Source organism: Melozone crissalis, unplaced genomic scaffold, assembly GCF_028551555.1.
Source record: "Melozone crissalis strain CALT ecotype California unplaced genomic scaffold, PUWL_Pcris_2 ptg000018l_1, whole genome shotgun sequence".
Lineage (NCBI taxonomy): Eukaryota > Metazoa > Chordata > Aves > Passeriformes > Passerellidae > Melozone > Melozone crissalis.
In genome coordinates, this window is record NW_026535796.1 from 10,398,794 (window position 1) to 10,415,331 (window position 16,538).

At 48.6% G+C, this 16,538-nt stretch overlaps 1 protein-coding gene across 2 annotated transcripts in view; it reads right to left on the bottom strand.

Annotated features, from left to right (window-relative positions):
• Nucleotides 1–15,640: 15,640 nt before the first annotated feature.
• Nucleotides 15,641–16,538, bottom strand: part of LSP1 (lymphocyte specific protein 1) — a 47,288-nt gene continuing 46,390 nt past the window's right edge. For both annotated transcript variants that reach the window (XM_054275677.1, XM_054275678.1), the window contains exon 11: nucleotides 15,641–15,897. The gene's annotated coding sequence lies outside the window, so the exon portion shown is untranslated. The remainder of the gene's footprint in view (nucleotides 15,898–16,538) is intronic.

Genomic DNA, 16,538 nt, shown 5'->3' on the forward strand with positions numbered 1-16,538 from the left:
GCTCACATTGATATAACCATTTCTATGCAATGCATCACTGACTTTCCTAACAGCATCAGCTGCCCTGAAGCCAGGGGAGAAGATGAGGAAAGGCCCCCAAAACTTTCTCCAAATCCACAGCAGATCTTAAATTAGAAAGCCAGGCTTCTCCTTCCTGGCCCAAACCCCAACTTTCATGACTTGATTATTCAGCTGATATATGAGAGATGTCTTGAAGGAGCAGGTGGGCTGACTTAGGTTCAAAAGGAACAACTGCAGCTCAGCAGCTTTCTATTTCAGAGGAAGGCAGTAATCCCACAGGCTCCAACCCTGCCCTATAAGGGATTCTCTCCATTCCCCAGCAATGACCTTGGGCACCATACGTTAACATCAACAGGATTTAAAACCCCCATGTTGCAAGGAGAGATAAACAGCCAAGATTTTTTCTTCTGGTTCCTCATTTATTCTCTTTCAGAAATTCAGCATTGCCCTGGAAGTAGTGCTAGCAGGGTCTGTGTTATGACTTGACCTGAGGTGCTGGATGGGAGGGGTAATCTACTGGCAGGGCACATGAGATTTGGGCTCTGTGGTCTCTTGGTCCCAAGCTGCTTTTCATTTCATAGCTGTGGTTGCCCTCTCCTTGGTTGCAACAGCCATCCCAAGGATGACTCTGGGGACTCTAGTTCCACCAGGCAGAGGGAACAGGGGGAATTTTGTGTTTGGGAGGAATTTCAGCTTTTAAAAGTCTTTTCTGCCCAATTTACACTGCTGTTAATTACTTGAATGCTACAACACTGCTGGTCTCTCTGCCCTGGTCTTTTCAGTCTAGATTTCATAAAATGTTCAGGATGAAGACTTGCACTTGCCATCTCCTCAGTGGCTAGCATGTTAGCAGTCTCATTTCAGCCTTCAAGAATTATTCAAGCTATTAGTAATAATGCTTGACAGCATGTTGGTTTAAGCAACAGGACAGCAGAGCTTCTCCAGGCAAAAGCCTGCAGAGGGAACCTGCCTAATGCCCAGCTGTTGGCTTCCTCCAAAAGACATGTTCTGTAAAGACTCAGGACAATGGCTGATCCTCCCATGGATTAAGCCTTTATAAATGCAGCTTTCCTTCTTCCCAGGGTGGAGGATTAAAAAAAAAAAAAAATAAGAGGACTTTTAAAAGGCTGTGGGCTGAAGTCCTCCCTCATTCTAGTAAGAAGAGCAATACCACTAAATGGTGAAGAAATCAGCTGGAGAACCCTCTGTGTGCAGACAGAGAGTGTCTGCTCAGCGCAGGGCAGGCACGTAGCGCAGTGCACGCTGTTCTTTCCAAGGCAATTAAAGTCAATGGGAGCCTTTGCAATCAGGCTTTCCATTAGCAGTTATTGGAATGAGCTCATCTCGTCTCCAATTTAGCTCTAAGGACATCTTGCTGAGAGTTGTCACACTGGCTGTTCCCCTGCCCCCTTCCATATTTGTTAATCCAAGCGCTGCAAATGCGAATGGGATTTTGCATGGCATCTGTCCGTGTGCTATAAAAGCAGAGTGAGAATGCCAGCACCCCTAACACCATAAGACCCCAACCCTGAGGGGATTTCTTGGCCCCAGATAAAATGAATTAATAACAAGTGCATTGGCAGACTCTGTACAAAGATGAGCCAGATACAGGAACCCCATAGGTGAGGGCAGGGGGAAAAAAAATCCAGGGGAAGATCACTGATTTCAGCCTTGCAAGGGCCAAATATCCAACCAGGTTTGGTCCCTCTGTCAAGAGAAGCCAGCATTTAAGGCAGTACCTGACTGCCACTGCCCTGGCTGGAAAGATAAAAAGGTTTAGCTTCAAGAAGAGAAAGGCATCTGTCCACTTCATGGCATTCAAAAGCCATCTGGTCCCTTAAAGCCAGGGGCAAAATGCAGACTGGCATAGCTACAGCCACCAAAGACTAGAAAGGCTCTTTGGTGCCCAGCACTATCCACATAGTCATCAAAGCAGCCAGGAAAATTGGACTATATTTACATCCAAAAGGCAATAAAGAAAGCAATCTGTTAAGAGCGGCAGTTTTTGCAGTTAGGATTAAGTTTGCCCGAAGGCAATGGAAAGTCTCCAGCTGGCTCGGGATTAGCCTTTGGTAGAAATTACTTTACACACAGCAAATGCAGCCCAGGATTAAGGCTGTTAGCACCTTCAGGCAATAATTGGGCTTTGTTTGTATAGTGGCAGAAAAATGGATTCTGGTCTTGACTGAGGTTTAAGGATGTAATAAAATCAATTAGTTAATGCTGCCCACCCTTTGGAAGGAAATCAAAACACATGGGAAAGTTTCACCGGACGGACAACTTCCTGCCTGCTCCCACCCCTAAAAGGTGAAAGCAAAGGTTATTCTGCATTTTGCCCAAGCCAGGCAGGTCACTGGAAGGACAAATACACCAACCCTTAGCCCCAGGTGGGCAGGAATACCGTGTCCCTTTTGGCCCCGAATGCTCCTGGCCTCAGCTGAAAGAGCAGAGCCAGCACATCCCAAGAAGCCTCTTAGCAGCTGAGAATGCACCCGGGAGGGGGAACGGGCTGCCTTGCACCTCCAGGCCATCCCTGGAAATAACCCAGCCATCAATCATCCCCTCCCCAGCCAGGCCATACAAGGTAGGCAAGGTGGCAGGAGCCGCATGGAAAGGGGGCAGCACAGGAGTGGCCATGCATGGGCAATGGGGCCTGGCAGGGACAGCTCTGGGGCAAGGATGGGCTGTGATCCACCAAGCACCACACAGCCACTCTGCCCAGCAGGAGCCACTGCCAACCCACTGCAGGGATTTCTTAATATACATACATATATTATATACAATACCTATCTCTTTTGATACGATTTCTAATAAGTATATAAACATATGCGTATACTTCTCTCTAATGCTGAAACTGAGTAGCAGGACTCCAGCAGTGCTGCAGGGTCATAGCAAAATCCCAACTCCCTGTCCCAAAATGCGCTGTTTATCCTAATCTGCAGGGTAGTATGAGCTGTCTGATCCCTGCAAGGGGTTTTCTAGGGATAACAAAGCCAAGACAGAGAACAAAAAGCCAATGACTGTGCCCAGCTCACAGCTCACATCCCCTGTCTTTCCTTGGTCTTAGAATCACCAAGGTAGGAACAGACCAACAAGATCATCCAGTCCAACCATCCACCAGGCACCCACTGTAACCCCTAAAGCACTCAGACAGGTGCTTCTTGAGCATCTCTTGGGGCCCCATCACCTCCCTGAGTCTTGTCCCCCTGAGGGGTGGCTGCCTGCCCTGGCAGTCACCTACAGCCCCACTGGAGCTCCCCCCATCAGTGGCACAGCTCCCACCCAAATTGCTGCCCCCAGAGTCACCTGTGCTGGTGTCCCTCCTGCCCCCATAGGATACCCACCATCTGACAGCAAGAAGCTGATCTAAGAAATATAAATATGCTCATGGAAAACTTTCCACTCTCACAGGAAATGAGAAAATTGCAAGAGAAATTCCCTGTATGTGCAGAAGGGCAGGAGGAGGGGGTTAAATTCAGAGTATTGATGGGATACTCTCCATGTTCATGACTTCAAACTCCTTCACTTTGCTAACCGGACCAGGCAAAACTCAATTTTCTCAATTCCTGTGGGAGGGGACAGTTTTTCCATGGCCACATATATTTTTTCCCCAGATCTCTGTCTAGACCTAGCCCTCTCCATCCACCAGAAGTTCCCTGGTGGTCTGCCCTCCATACCTCCTGCCTCAGCCATCCATTTCCCTGGGTGACAGGGCAGGGAACGTCAGCACTTTCTTCCTGCTGCTTGAGGGAACTTCCCCTGAGTGCCCCAGAGATAACAATCTCCAGTCCCAAATCTTGGTTTGGAAGGATCTATGCTCCCACTACTAATCCTTGAGACTCCAAAGCACCCAAACCTCTGTGGGTGACATGAGTCTTGTGAGATGCTCAGCTAAAGCTGCAAGTTCCTTTTCCTTAGGATCCCGAGGAACCCAGCCCTCCCCTGGTGCTTCTCCATTCAAACCAAGGTTTATCCCTCCTGTGGTGTTGCCCCCTTGCCAGGGACCCCACTTACCTGGGAGGAGTGGAGAGAAGCACCAAGCTCCTGTCGGAGGGGACGGGCAGGCTGGGATCTGCGAGCGTCCCAAGGTGATGCAGCTCGCAACTTATAGTGACATTCGATCGCCTGGGAGGGCTGATTGGCCCCAGGCTCCCTGTGCTGGCCAGGGAAGGGAGCAGGGATGGGCGGGGAAGGGGCGAGATGGAGAGGGAAGCAAGGGAAGGGGGGGGAAAAAGGTCATGCCATGTATAGGAGCAGCTGGAGGAATAGCACAGATGATGCTAAGATGGGAGGGACATGTTTGGAGGAAAAAACCTCCAGGGCTTATGTTTCTATATTTACAGCCAGGCAGGCAGGGCTCAAAGAGGGGTATCTGAGGCAAAGGCACCTCAGAAACAAACTGGGGGGCTCCCATAGCTCTGTGGTACATGATCACTGCTAAAATCCTGGCTGTGGCAGCCTAGATCTCACAGCCTCAACACACAGCAGCAATCCCCACTCTCCCCCTGGGCAGGGGCTCTCCCCAGCTGCCCCTCCACAAGCAAAGGTTTTGGCTGTGCTGCAGGGTGAGAGCTTTGGGAAGGCCTGTGCATCTTCCCCATCCAAGGCTCTTGGGAACCAGCAGTCACAGGCACACAAGAAGGCAGAAGCACTTGGCACACGAGTTGCCTTAAGTGCATCTGTGTGAGAGTGCTGTGTGTCTCACACCCACCTCTCACTGAGGCTCTGGGGCTCTGCCACACACCAGGGCTGGAGGGGACCTGGAACAAAAAGCAAGAGAGCAGGAATGCAGCAAAAGAGCTCATAAGCCGTTCTTAGCATGGCATGAAAGCGTTATTCAAGTAAGCACTTCTTAGGAAGGGCAACCCCAGGCAGCTGGAGCTGGGGTGCCTGGAGTGGTTTTGCTGCCAGAGCACTCTCCACAGTTGCCTGACTATTCCAGCAGAGGATTGCAGTGCCTCACACAACCCTCTGGTTCGGGGTTTCCATTTCACTAAATATCCCAGGCTTCAGCTTCCCGTCCCCTCCCTCCTGTCCCTTGGCAGGGCTCCCCAGCAACAGAGCGTGTGCCCGGCTGTGTGCCCGGCAGCTCCAGCACCCCCTTCCTCCGCCTCTAGGAGCAGAGAAGAGCTTCAGGAGCTGTGGGGCAGCCGATATTTTTGGCTCAGGTCACAGATTGATTCCTGCCCACTCTTTCCCTGCTGCTTGCAAGAAAGGGTCCCCATCTGAGGATGTAGAGACAAGATTTCAAAGCCGTGGAGTGGGAGCCCAGTGCTGCAGCCTCCCAGTCACCAGGTAACATGCACGAGCTAAAATCTCCTGTCCAGCATGCCTTTTCCAGCTGTCCTGTAGCTTATCCCCTCGCCTCCCTCCTGCAAGCCACCTCCAGCCAATGCCTTTATTATTTCTCAGGTGGTGGGGGAACAGTGCATCCATCCTCAGTGCCCCAGCTCCATGTGGGGGTTTGCTGGGTGGGGTGGCGAGATGGGTGGGCACCCTGTGCTGCTGAGGAGAGCAGCAGCTGCGTGGGAACACATGGCCAGACCTGGTATCATCACCTCCACACCCCCTGCAGCTCTGCCCAAAGCACTAGCACGACAAAGCGGTTTTCACGCTGTGCTTTTGGAACCACCGAGCAGTTTTGTGGAAGACATTTCCACTGGCTCCTTTCCCCCAAGCTCCCCACCAGCTGGGCATGCCTCCCAGAAATACCATATTTGCCCAGACCAGCAGCAGAGTGGGGATGCATGGGAGGAGAGGCTCCCAGCTGTTTCTGTTTCCATGCCTGTGGTGGGCCCAGTTTGGCAATGGCCTTCACCAGCCCCCTGTGCCCACCACAGACTGTCCCTGCTGCCACTGGGGGCTGCAGCTCAGGCCTGCCACACCAAGGACTGGGTCAATCAGCTCAAAACAAAGCATGTGTGTGTGTGTGCGCGCCCAAGTGCATGCAGAGGCTGGGCTGACAGCAGGGTGCTTCCCAGCAGATGTGCACTGAGCACTCCCCTGGGCCCGTGTGCTGCCAGCCATTTGGCAGAGTGAGCATCCTGCAGGCTGCACAGCCTCCACCAGAGCATTGCTGCTGTGGGCAGGGGAGTGCTCACATCACTCAGGTTTCACTCTAAGCATCCTGACAAACCTGCAGCTGGTACAAGCAATGGGAAGGGCAGGCAATCAGACCTCTCTGCTGCAGCTCCATTTGCAAATAGATGAGAAGCAAACATTGCTGCCTGCAGGATCCACTCAGTTCCTGCACTCAGCTCAGTTCCTGTCAAGCCACAGCTCCAGACAACATCCATCTTTAGATCACGTGTCATGTCTGTGCTCTGTCCTCTCCATCACCATACCCTGGGAGCATGGCCTTTCTGCTCAGGACTGTCCCAAAGCACAGCTGTGCATCCCATGGGGCTGCCTCTGTCAGAACCATGTCCATGGCATGCATCTCATTTCCAGTCCCAGCGTGATCTGGATCCCTCCTCCCATAGGACAGAGGGTACCTTCTCCATCCCTCAGTAAAGAGGGCTTGTCTGATGCACAACTCTTACATTTGCTCTGCTGACACCTGGTTCACAACCAAGGCTCATTCCCCACAGCCCAGTTTGTGGTTGTCCTTTCTTCCCTTTGTGGGTCTCTCTGTTCAGTTTAGCATGTAACTACAGGCCTCTCCAACATTTGTTCCATAGCTTAGCCACATACCCTGCTTTTCACACATTCTCTGTCATGTCCCAATTTCACCCCTTGATTCCATCACGCAGCAGTTTCGTTCACAACCTGCCACATTTTCCTCATCAGATTTGTCTCCAGTTACTTTAGATGCTCCTGCTCTAGGATATATAATTTTTGCTGCCTTGACATCATCTGTTCTCCCTGCACCAGCAGCAAGGTGTCTGGGGCTCTCCCCTGAGCTCCACAGCACAGCCTGGAGAGAGAGCAAGCACCACCAAGTGCCTCACACTCCCTGCTGGTCACAGAGAGCAGATGAGGGGGAGATGATGCCAGCTGTGCCTGCCCCAGCTGCCAAAAGCCAACCAATTTCATTAGGGGAGGGTGCAGCAAGCACCCATCATGGGAGAAGCCCCTCTCTCCCACCAGCACCAAGGCTAAAGAGCACACGTGAGGGCACAGACATGGACCAGGGTCTCAGACCACAGAATGTCCCTCTGCCAGCTGACCTCCAGGCAGAGCCTGGCATGCTTTTACTGTGACAGCATACAGCAAAGCAGTGTCCCTCCTTGAACAGGAACTGGGGGCTAGGGCAGAGATCTAGACAAGTTTCCATAGGTAGCCTGGCCCAATGTCACATTTCTTCTTGGTAAGCAGGAACACCCAGAATGGCTACTTGAGATGGGCCACAGGAATTTATTGTGTTGCAGGGAAGCTGTAATCAACTCTTCTCATCTTTTCTGGCTTTTGGTTGACCTATTGCAGCAGCCAGTGCACTCAGGGGGATGATTTTACACACAGTATGCACACACATTAGCCCAGATAATTTTATAAACTGCATAAAGATGTGCACCTTGGTCAAAGGCTGGTGTGTGTGTGTGTTTTGTTTGGGTTTTGTTTTAAATATCCTTTCCCTGTGCTCATTGCACACCAGGCAGCAGGCAGCATTTTCATGGATCATTGCCTCTATGGCTGGCTAATACTCAGCCAGCAAGCTGAAATAGCACTGGAAAAGTTCATCTGAAAACCTCTACAGCCCTGCAAGTCTGAAATCAAATCCTACAGGTTCATTAAAGACTACAGAGTTTGTATATAAAATCAGCTACATCCTTCCCCATAAAACCACCCATGAGAGATCCAATTTCTGAGATAAAGCAATACCTATCCCTATTACTCTCCAACACAGAACAAACAGATCTACTTCCAAAGCACACTTTGCTTTGGCCCTGCAGTTGGGCAAGAGGAGATCCTGAGGTCCCTCCTCACCCAGACTTGCTCATGACTGCACTTACACCTTCATGGCAGAGCTACAGAGGAGCTTTCACTGACACTTTCTGTCATTCTAAAATGGTTAAGTTCTCCAAAGGGAATTTAGTTATGAGGAAAAGGTGTTTTACTTAAGTTTGCAGTCTGAATGATTCTTTATACTCCCTTCTCTCCAAAGTCGTGTTTGAATGCTTTCAAAACAATATATTTTATTCTTTTGCATGGTATAGATATTTCGAGTTTGGCATGTTTGTCTGCTTCTACAAATAACAGCCTTGAAATAATTGAAGGTATCCAGAAAAATGTATTAAACTCACTGGGAAAGTGTGGGAATGTGTTTTTCTGTTCTGTGACATTCAGTTATAAACCTTTTACCATGATTCAGTGCAGAGGGGAAATGGGAATCACAAAAGCCATTTAAGAAGGCAAAGTAAATATTATACAGTTCCCCTATGCCCTTTCTTCTCTTCATCCCACCCCAGAGAAAGGGATTCTGCAGGTGGGTTTATTCAGCAATTCAAGGTTAGAGTAGATGCCCTAAGTTCATTGAACACTCTTTCCAAGTTAATTGAAGTAGCTGTCAATAAAAAGGCAGATCAGATAGTGGCTAAGTAAGTACATTCAGAGAAAGGACAGAATATATATATATATATATATGTAATTATTTTCTGTTCCTGGGCAAAATCCAATGGCCTGTTTTATGCAGCCAGTCAAGAAGAGATCAGAATAGCCTTAAACTTTATAACCAGCTCCTCTGAGTTATCAGCAGACCACTATCATTTTACTGGTGATAATGGGATCCAAAGGGGCTGAGCAAAGACCATCTTTTCTCCCAGGCTTCTCTAACACCATCCTGTTGGTACTTGGGCTCAGGATCTCTGTCCTTGGGTGCCTCTCCTTTCCCCAGAAGTGTCCTGGTGCAGGGTTTGCCAAGCACAGGGATGCACCTCTCACAGCAGTCATTCAGATAACAAGGAGAGCAAACAGTTGCCAAGCTCTGGGTTCACCTACCTGAATCTTGGAGGGTGGCTGGGGAACATCAATGCACCAACACCTTCTCCTGGTTGTGGCTGCATGGAAGCACAGAAGTTCAGAGGCATGAAAAGGAGAATAAAAAGCAACAAACTAGCATTCTCTTATTGATGCCCACATTACCTACATACATCTATTTGGCTTCCTGGCACTGCTGTTCTCCTCCTTGCATCTGGTGGGAGGGAGTCAACCAGCATTTCCATGGAGGTCTCTAGTGTGCCATCCCTTCTGTGAAATGCGGTTGGTAGAAATATCTGCCTGTCTTATCCCATCCAAACCTGTAAGAACAGGAACTCTACATCTTTGTTAAGAGATAGGAAGGGATCTGAACACTCCCTACTTCAGCATGTGCAAACACAAGCCAGCCCTTTGCATCATTCATACAGTCTGTGCTGCAAATACATGCATTGGGCTGGTGTGGCTTCAGTGGTGACAGTGGCAGAGCAGGGTACAATGTGTCCTTGGGCATTTCTTAAGTCTGTTAAATTATTCTTATTCAGAATATGGGTTTCTTACATTTCCAGTTGGGTTGTTATTGCCTGGGGTTTTGTTCTTTTTCCCCAGCAACATCTTCGGTGTTGGAGACACACAAAGTCACTAGCACTGCTAAAAGACAAGGCTGTTTTTGAGACATTGAAGTTGCCAGTCAAAGAGGGATTAACTGCATTAGGGTATTTGTGTGAAGGACCAAGCACCTACCCCAAATCCTCCCAGAGGTCTGCACTGCAATAAGGAGCAGTGTGTCCTGCAGAGCCAGGCAGGAGCTCCCCAGTCAGCAGGGAGGCAAAGGGGAACAAGGAAAATGAGAGCTCACCTCTGCTACCCACTGCAAAGCACCAGCCTCATCTGATGGGCCAGACCTCTGATGGATGAAGGAAGAGCTTTGCTGCCTTGATCCATGATGGAATAACTCAGATTAGAGAGGAGTCAGTGGGCAACAAGGCTTAGCAGTGAAAGCAGAAGGAATTTGCCTTCAGAGCTGGCTTTGTGGTGTAGCTCACCAGCATCTCAAATGCCATATGAAACAGCCCAAGCTTAACCTGGGCATAAAGATGCTTTGTAGACCTCCAGGAAACTGCTCTCACATGCCCCCATCTTCCTGGGAACACATTTAACCCCCCAGCTGCCATGGCATTCACACTTAAAGGCTCCTGAAAGGCTGGGAAAAAGCAGAACCTGAGAAGTCAGCTGGAAAATGGGATGAAATGCCTCAAAGCCAAGAGGCAGTGAGCACCTGCGTGGTGTTGGGGCAGCTCTCAGGCTGCCCAGGACAAAGGCAGGCACTGATGCCATCCTCTCCAGCTCACTTCAGCAGTCTTAGCTGAGATCTTGGAGTCAAACCGCACATAAACTCCTAAACCAAAATAATCAACTCCAAACCCTCCCTGCTCCCAGTGCAGCATTTTCTACACTTGCATCCTCTGCACATAGCATGTCCCTCACTAGGAACAAGACAGAGCCAGAGTTTGCTCTCTTCCTCTCTTGGGAAGGTAACAATCAAAGCACAGCTCCAAATTTGCATTTTGCAACCCTGACTTTTGCAAAACAGTAAATCTTACCAGCCAACTTGAAATGCCTCCAACTGGTTTCATCGCCTGGAGCTACTCTGCTAGAATAGCTGTCCTGGCAACATCACCATCCTCTGCCCTTCACCTCTCCAGTTCTTCAGATGCTGAACTTTGCAGAGCCAAAGTTGGGAGCACGCAACGGTGTCACTCGATAGCCCCTCTTCATGCTAATTTTAGGTGGTGGAACTTTTCATGCTTTTAAAAAGTTCCTTTATTTATTTTTGAGAAACCTCTTATTAGTGGCTACCATAAACACTGTTCTATCTGATGTTTTGAACTTACCTACAGGGCTCTAGAAGTCACAAACAACCAGCACCTGGCATGATCTCAAAGGAACAATCACCTGTTAATTTTGTAAACTGGACTGAGTAGCATGATGCTCCCAACATGCAAATGATTTCAGATGGAAACAAATTACACATCAGTAAGTAATGCATTTCTTTTTGGTTTTGGGGTTTTTTTTCCAGTTAATATTAATCTCTGATTTTTGTGGTAGACTGTTCCACCATCACTCATTTGTTTGCCCTGGGACATGTGTTTGCTGCATCTGCTTTAGACAACTAAGGCACAATCCCTGTGGGATTCAGGAGATCCTGATTGGACACTCTTAGATCCAGGCTGAGCATCTCTCCAAAGACAACAAATCAAGTTTGGCCATTCAGGATAGGGGCTGGATCCCATCCTCACACTACTTACACCTAAATGGATGAGGCACGTTGACAGTGAGGATGGTGACTGAGCAGCAGGATGGGAGTCAGCACCAATGCCTGGAGCTGCTGTTTTGTGTCAGAGGAGGTGAGCAAGGCAGGAGACCAGTCAAGGAGCTCACAGCTGCTCCACAGCCTTGGGGAAGACTCACCTATGCAACCAGGCATTTCATTGGATAATTACAAATTACACTGGCAATTTGCTTCTTTCATGCCTTAAAGGGCTCACTTGTATAAATCCCAATGGGATATCCCCCTCACTTTTACTCAACCTTTTCCCATTCTTCCCATCATCCTCACAAGTCTCAAGTCCATTACACTTTTTTCTATTTATTTAATGCCTGTCTTTAGCATTGCTAAGCCACTATTTCTGAAAGTTATCAGGAAGAGATGAAGCACCTTTCTGAAAATCTGTGATCTAAATCAAATCACTCCACTGCACCTAATGCAAAATCCACCTGTCTCAAGGATCCTTGGAATGGTTCCACAGCTAAAGTAAATCCTAGCTCCAGCTACACTTTTGTCAATGTGAAATACATTTTTTCTCTTAACCTGCTTATATACAGACATATATATATATAAAATGCAGCATCAGGGAAAGTGTCTTGAGCTGGCAAGGAGACACCAACAGACCAGCCTCAGAGCCTTGTTCAGCAGCAGATCAGCTGCCACCTCAGTATTTATAGCCACCCTGCTCTTTGAGCTTGTTTATTTTCCTTCCCAAAGGTGGTGGTGGCAGGAGGCAAAGCTCTGATATTCAGGCTCAGGTGTCCCCAGGGCTGACCTTTCCTTCAAAGAGCAGAAGCTGCAGACACATTTCAAGGAACAAAGTCATTTGGAAACTCTAGACTCTTGTGCCCATTACCACCCAGTGCAGAGCTGCAAACAAGGGCTGAGCAGAGATCTGTTAATTAGCATGCACACATATACATTAGGATGGATGTAAAAATGAGCCTGTAATTATTTTATACCTGGAAAGAGAACCAGATGAAGTCCAGCCCCCAGTCTTGAGGCAGAACAAGTGCCACATAAAGACATGACACTCAGACTTGAGTTTTCCATTATTTAAGTTTCCCCCAAGTTTAAATAACTCTATTCTATAGCATTACAGTCATCATGGACCACCTTTTTCAATCCCATCTTGCATACATTCATGTAGAATTCATCTGTTAGACCCTGTTGGGAAAAAAAGCAGCCCTGAAGCCTGCCACAGAAAGACAAGCAGCACATTTCAGCAAGACTGGAGCCTCCACACATTTATTTCAGAGCCAATGCTGCCAAAATGATGTTCCCCTTCTGCATAATCTAGACAAGATGGGTAAAGAAGAAATTGTAGTGAAGCAACACCTCAAGGCATGCCACCAGTTCAGAGCACTGAGAGCCCACACAGGGGTTCCCAGTCTCTCTTTTTGGGCACTGCCAACCTGCCAAGGGGATGGTAATTTGGGGAAGCAGGGCAGGACAGGGGATGCAGGCAGCCAGCAGATACAGGGACCAGGAAAGCATCACTCTTCTACACCAGGCTTTGAGGTGAAGACTAATCCTGCAAGACTCACTCAGTGTGACACTTTGTCCTTGTTATGCTCAAAATGCAGCAGTTTCAGGAGAAGACAGAGCTAAAGTCTCACAGCAAAAGCCTCTGAGATGCCAGTGCTGCAGGAACCACAATGCTGTGAAAAATGAACAGAGGAATAATAGGAAGCAGTCAGCTACTGACTGACCCCAGACCAGTGACGGCTGCAGAGTGGCACCAGCCTGCTCTCCTTCACTCAAAATCAGCCACAGGTCCCTGCAGGTTCCTGATGAGGGAACAGATGAGCCTGCATGCCCTCATCCCCCCTCTTGGCATTGCCCACAATGCACATCCAGCATTTCTGGGCTGCAGCATCCTTTTTCTTCGTTTTGGGGAGGTAGGGGAAGCTTTCACCATTCTGGTAACCCCACTGGCAGTCCCAACACCCTGTGCACACCATGTTCCTTTGGGAGGAGAAACAGCACATCATCAAGTTAATTTAGCAATGGAAACATTCCCCTGGCAGATTTAAGCACCTCATAAAGAGCTGCACAGATTTACTCGTTTACACACAGTTCCCTCCCTGGTCCCTGACCACCACTAGAGAGCTCTGGTCTCCCATAACCTGCTCACTTCTCTGCTGCCACCACAACCTGAATTACAGCAGTTGTTTATTGAAACCACATCTAGGTCCCTGTGGGCTTTAAGTAGAGAAAACACACTCTGCAAATTAACCCTCCTTAGAGAAGGAATCTCACACAGCCAGCCTTTGGGGCCTGCTCTGCCCTCTCCAAACTGGCAGGGCACAGGAACAGTAACTGGAGAAGCTTTCAGCCATCATTTCCACCAGCCAGCTGCAGAATGTGTTGAAAAAATCAGTGCAACCAGTTTGCACACGTGCAAAGTTGTGTTATTTTCACTCTAGCCAGAACACCTCTATGCACCACACTGCTACTGCTCCAGCCCCACCTGAAAATCCCAGCACAGCAGAGGAAGGGCTGAAGGGAGGAAAATGGGGCCATCCTGCTCAGTGCTCTGAGGACTCCTTGAATTCCCACCTCCCAGAACTGAAGCAGAGGATGGAGAGAACAAGGGTACCAATCACGAGAAAGATAAGAGCAAGAAGATATATTTGGAATTCTCCTTCCTCACCTACACTTTTCTGAAGTGTTAGGATAGCAGAAACTCTTCATTGTCTCTACCCCATAAAAGTGTTATTACTTGGAAGGTCACCCCCATAAAAAGGTGGATGGTTCCAAATAGAGCCATCAGCTCATTAGTGTGCTGGGTTCCAGTACAGACAGCTATACTGACCTTATCAAAGCTGGATGAGCAGGATACAGAGGAGTTTATTTAATTTTTTTATAGCTGATATCACCAGTGATTTTGGTTGAAGCCTGTGATGTTGCTCAGGTCTGTTCCCTGGGGAGTTCAGCTCTGTGCTTCTGCTGCTGCTCACACTCCCCAGGAAGTCTCTGCAGGCTGCTCCACTGCTCACCCAAGCATTACTTTCCCCTTTTAGAGGGGAATTACAATTACTGCCAAGGAAAAGTACAGCAACAGAACATGGATGTAAATGGGGCAGGCACACAGACAACCCCTTTCCTGCCTATATCAAGCTCCTTTTCTTCTTGTCACTCAGATTGATGCTTCTCCTCCTCACATTCAAGCAGAGAGTTTCAAGGAAAACAGTTTTGCTGCAGACTTCCTACATGAACAAAATTCTCAGAGGTGCCATCATTACAACATCTTCTTCAAATTTTATTAAATGCTTACAAAAAACAAAAAGAAAATCCAGGGGGCAAAAAGTTTTAAGCAGAAAGCACAATGATGCAGGAAGAAAAACAAGGTGCCCTCCCTCCTTCAGGAGGGTAGAAACAAGTTGCAAAATTATGTTGACATGGGAGGAAGGTAGGAATGAGACTAAAGAGGGGATGGGGACATGTTAACACCATGAAGTATGAAGACATAGGAGAGTTCAGAAACAACCCCAGAAGCTGATTTGCAGACCTCAGGCCCAAGGGCAGAAATGCCACTCTTGAGGGACTCAGTTTCCCCACGTTCACAGCCAGCCTTGGTCTCCCCAAACAATTCACTAGGATGCCATTTCACCAAGACAGCTTCCAGCAGCAGCCATTTCCCAGATATCCTGCTCAGCTTCAGGAACACAGCTCACATGATATCAAGGTGCCACCACATCTGACTTTAGAAGTCTTTCAGTCACTGGCACTGCAGCCCACAGGTCAGAGAATAAGCAAATCACTGTCCCAGAGAAGGGAAATAACACCAGGGCCAGCACTCCTCACCTGGGAAAGGAGATCTCCAATCCATCTTAGGCAGGAGAGGAAGGCAGCAGATATTTGCAACAAAGCTGCTATTGGCCTGCTGAGACAGAAAAGTGGCAGGAACATTTTGGCACGGGTACATAACTGATTAAAGAATGATCTGGGAACTAAAAGAAACCAAGACTAAATTGAATGCAATTTGATGGACACAGACCAGTGATGGAAGTCCCTCCAAGCAGATGACATAGAGGGACAGAGGCTGCATCATAAACAGGGCAAGACTTTACCCACAGCTGGCACCAACAGAGACAAGTGGTCCTTGCACTCTCATCTCACTCTCCCTGCAGTCTCTTTACACTCAGGACCTGCCCACTGCCCTCATTTCAGACATCAATTCTTCACCAGATTTCTGTTGAGCTCCTTCTCTGCCACCACCCACCCACCAAGGGCCACAAAAAGAGAAATTCCTAATCACATAACAAAAGCCTTGCCTGCTCAGCAGGGCAGCAGATCCCTCTCTTCCAACACTTAAGGTGAGGGAACAGAGCCTCTCATCTCCATAGAAGAGACAGATTTAAAAAAAAAAACAAAAAAAAAGGAAAAAGAGAAAAAAAAGCCAAAGAGTAACATAGAAAATTAAAACAGGGATGAGTTTTGTCAGCTGATCTAGTTCCTTTCATCCATCTGGAGGCAGTGTGGGGTACTGCTCAAACCCCAGGAGGAGTCAGGCTGTACCCAAAGCAGACTGACAGCAGTCAGGAGAAGAGAAACATCCTTCAATTATCTTCTGTGGAGCAGAGGAAATAGTGGCACAGAGGGTTGCATTGAGTCAGGATCAAGCTCAGCTGCAAGACAAGAAAACACAATGTTATTGACAGCATTTGGCCTCTCATGAGCAACACCCTGGGCTACACAGAAACTATCTTCTCTAGCAATTACAGGTGGGTTTCTCCCACCCATTTTCACAAAGCCCCATGAATCAGCCCCCCCATAAGGCTTTGGCACAAGTGAACCGTGCTGGGAATACCCATGGCAGAGGAGATGCTGAGGGCTGCACGCCCCACAGAGTCGTGGCTGCACTCCTGCCACGCTGCCTCCCCCCCCAGAAAGGAGACTTGCAGGCTTCCTCCCAAGCCCCTAAAGCAGAGAGTGTCCCCAGAGCCCCAAGTGCCACAGCTCTGCCTGGGACCATCTGCAGCAGGGCTGGGTTCCTGCAGCTCTCCATCTGCTCCACGCACGACAGCTGCTGCAGCCAAGGGGCTCCAGCACACAAATGACTTTTCCATCACTTGATAAATGACTCCTGCATGCTGACACCCTCCCCACTATTCCTGATTTGGGGCTGATGGCAAATGGAGCCAAGTCAGAACAGTTGGGGCCCAAGAGTGGATGAATGTCCATCCACCCATGGGAGCTCAACCAGCAGCAGACAAATTTAACCCTTTCAAAGCCTCTTGACTTCTAGATTCGCTTCCTTCTAGCTTAT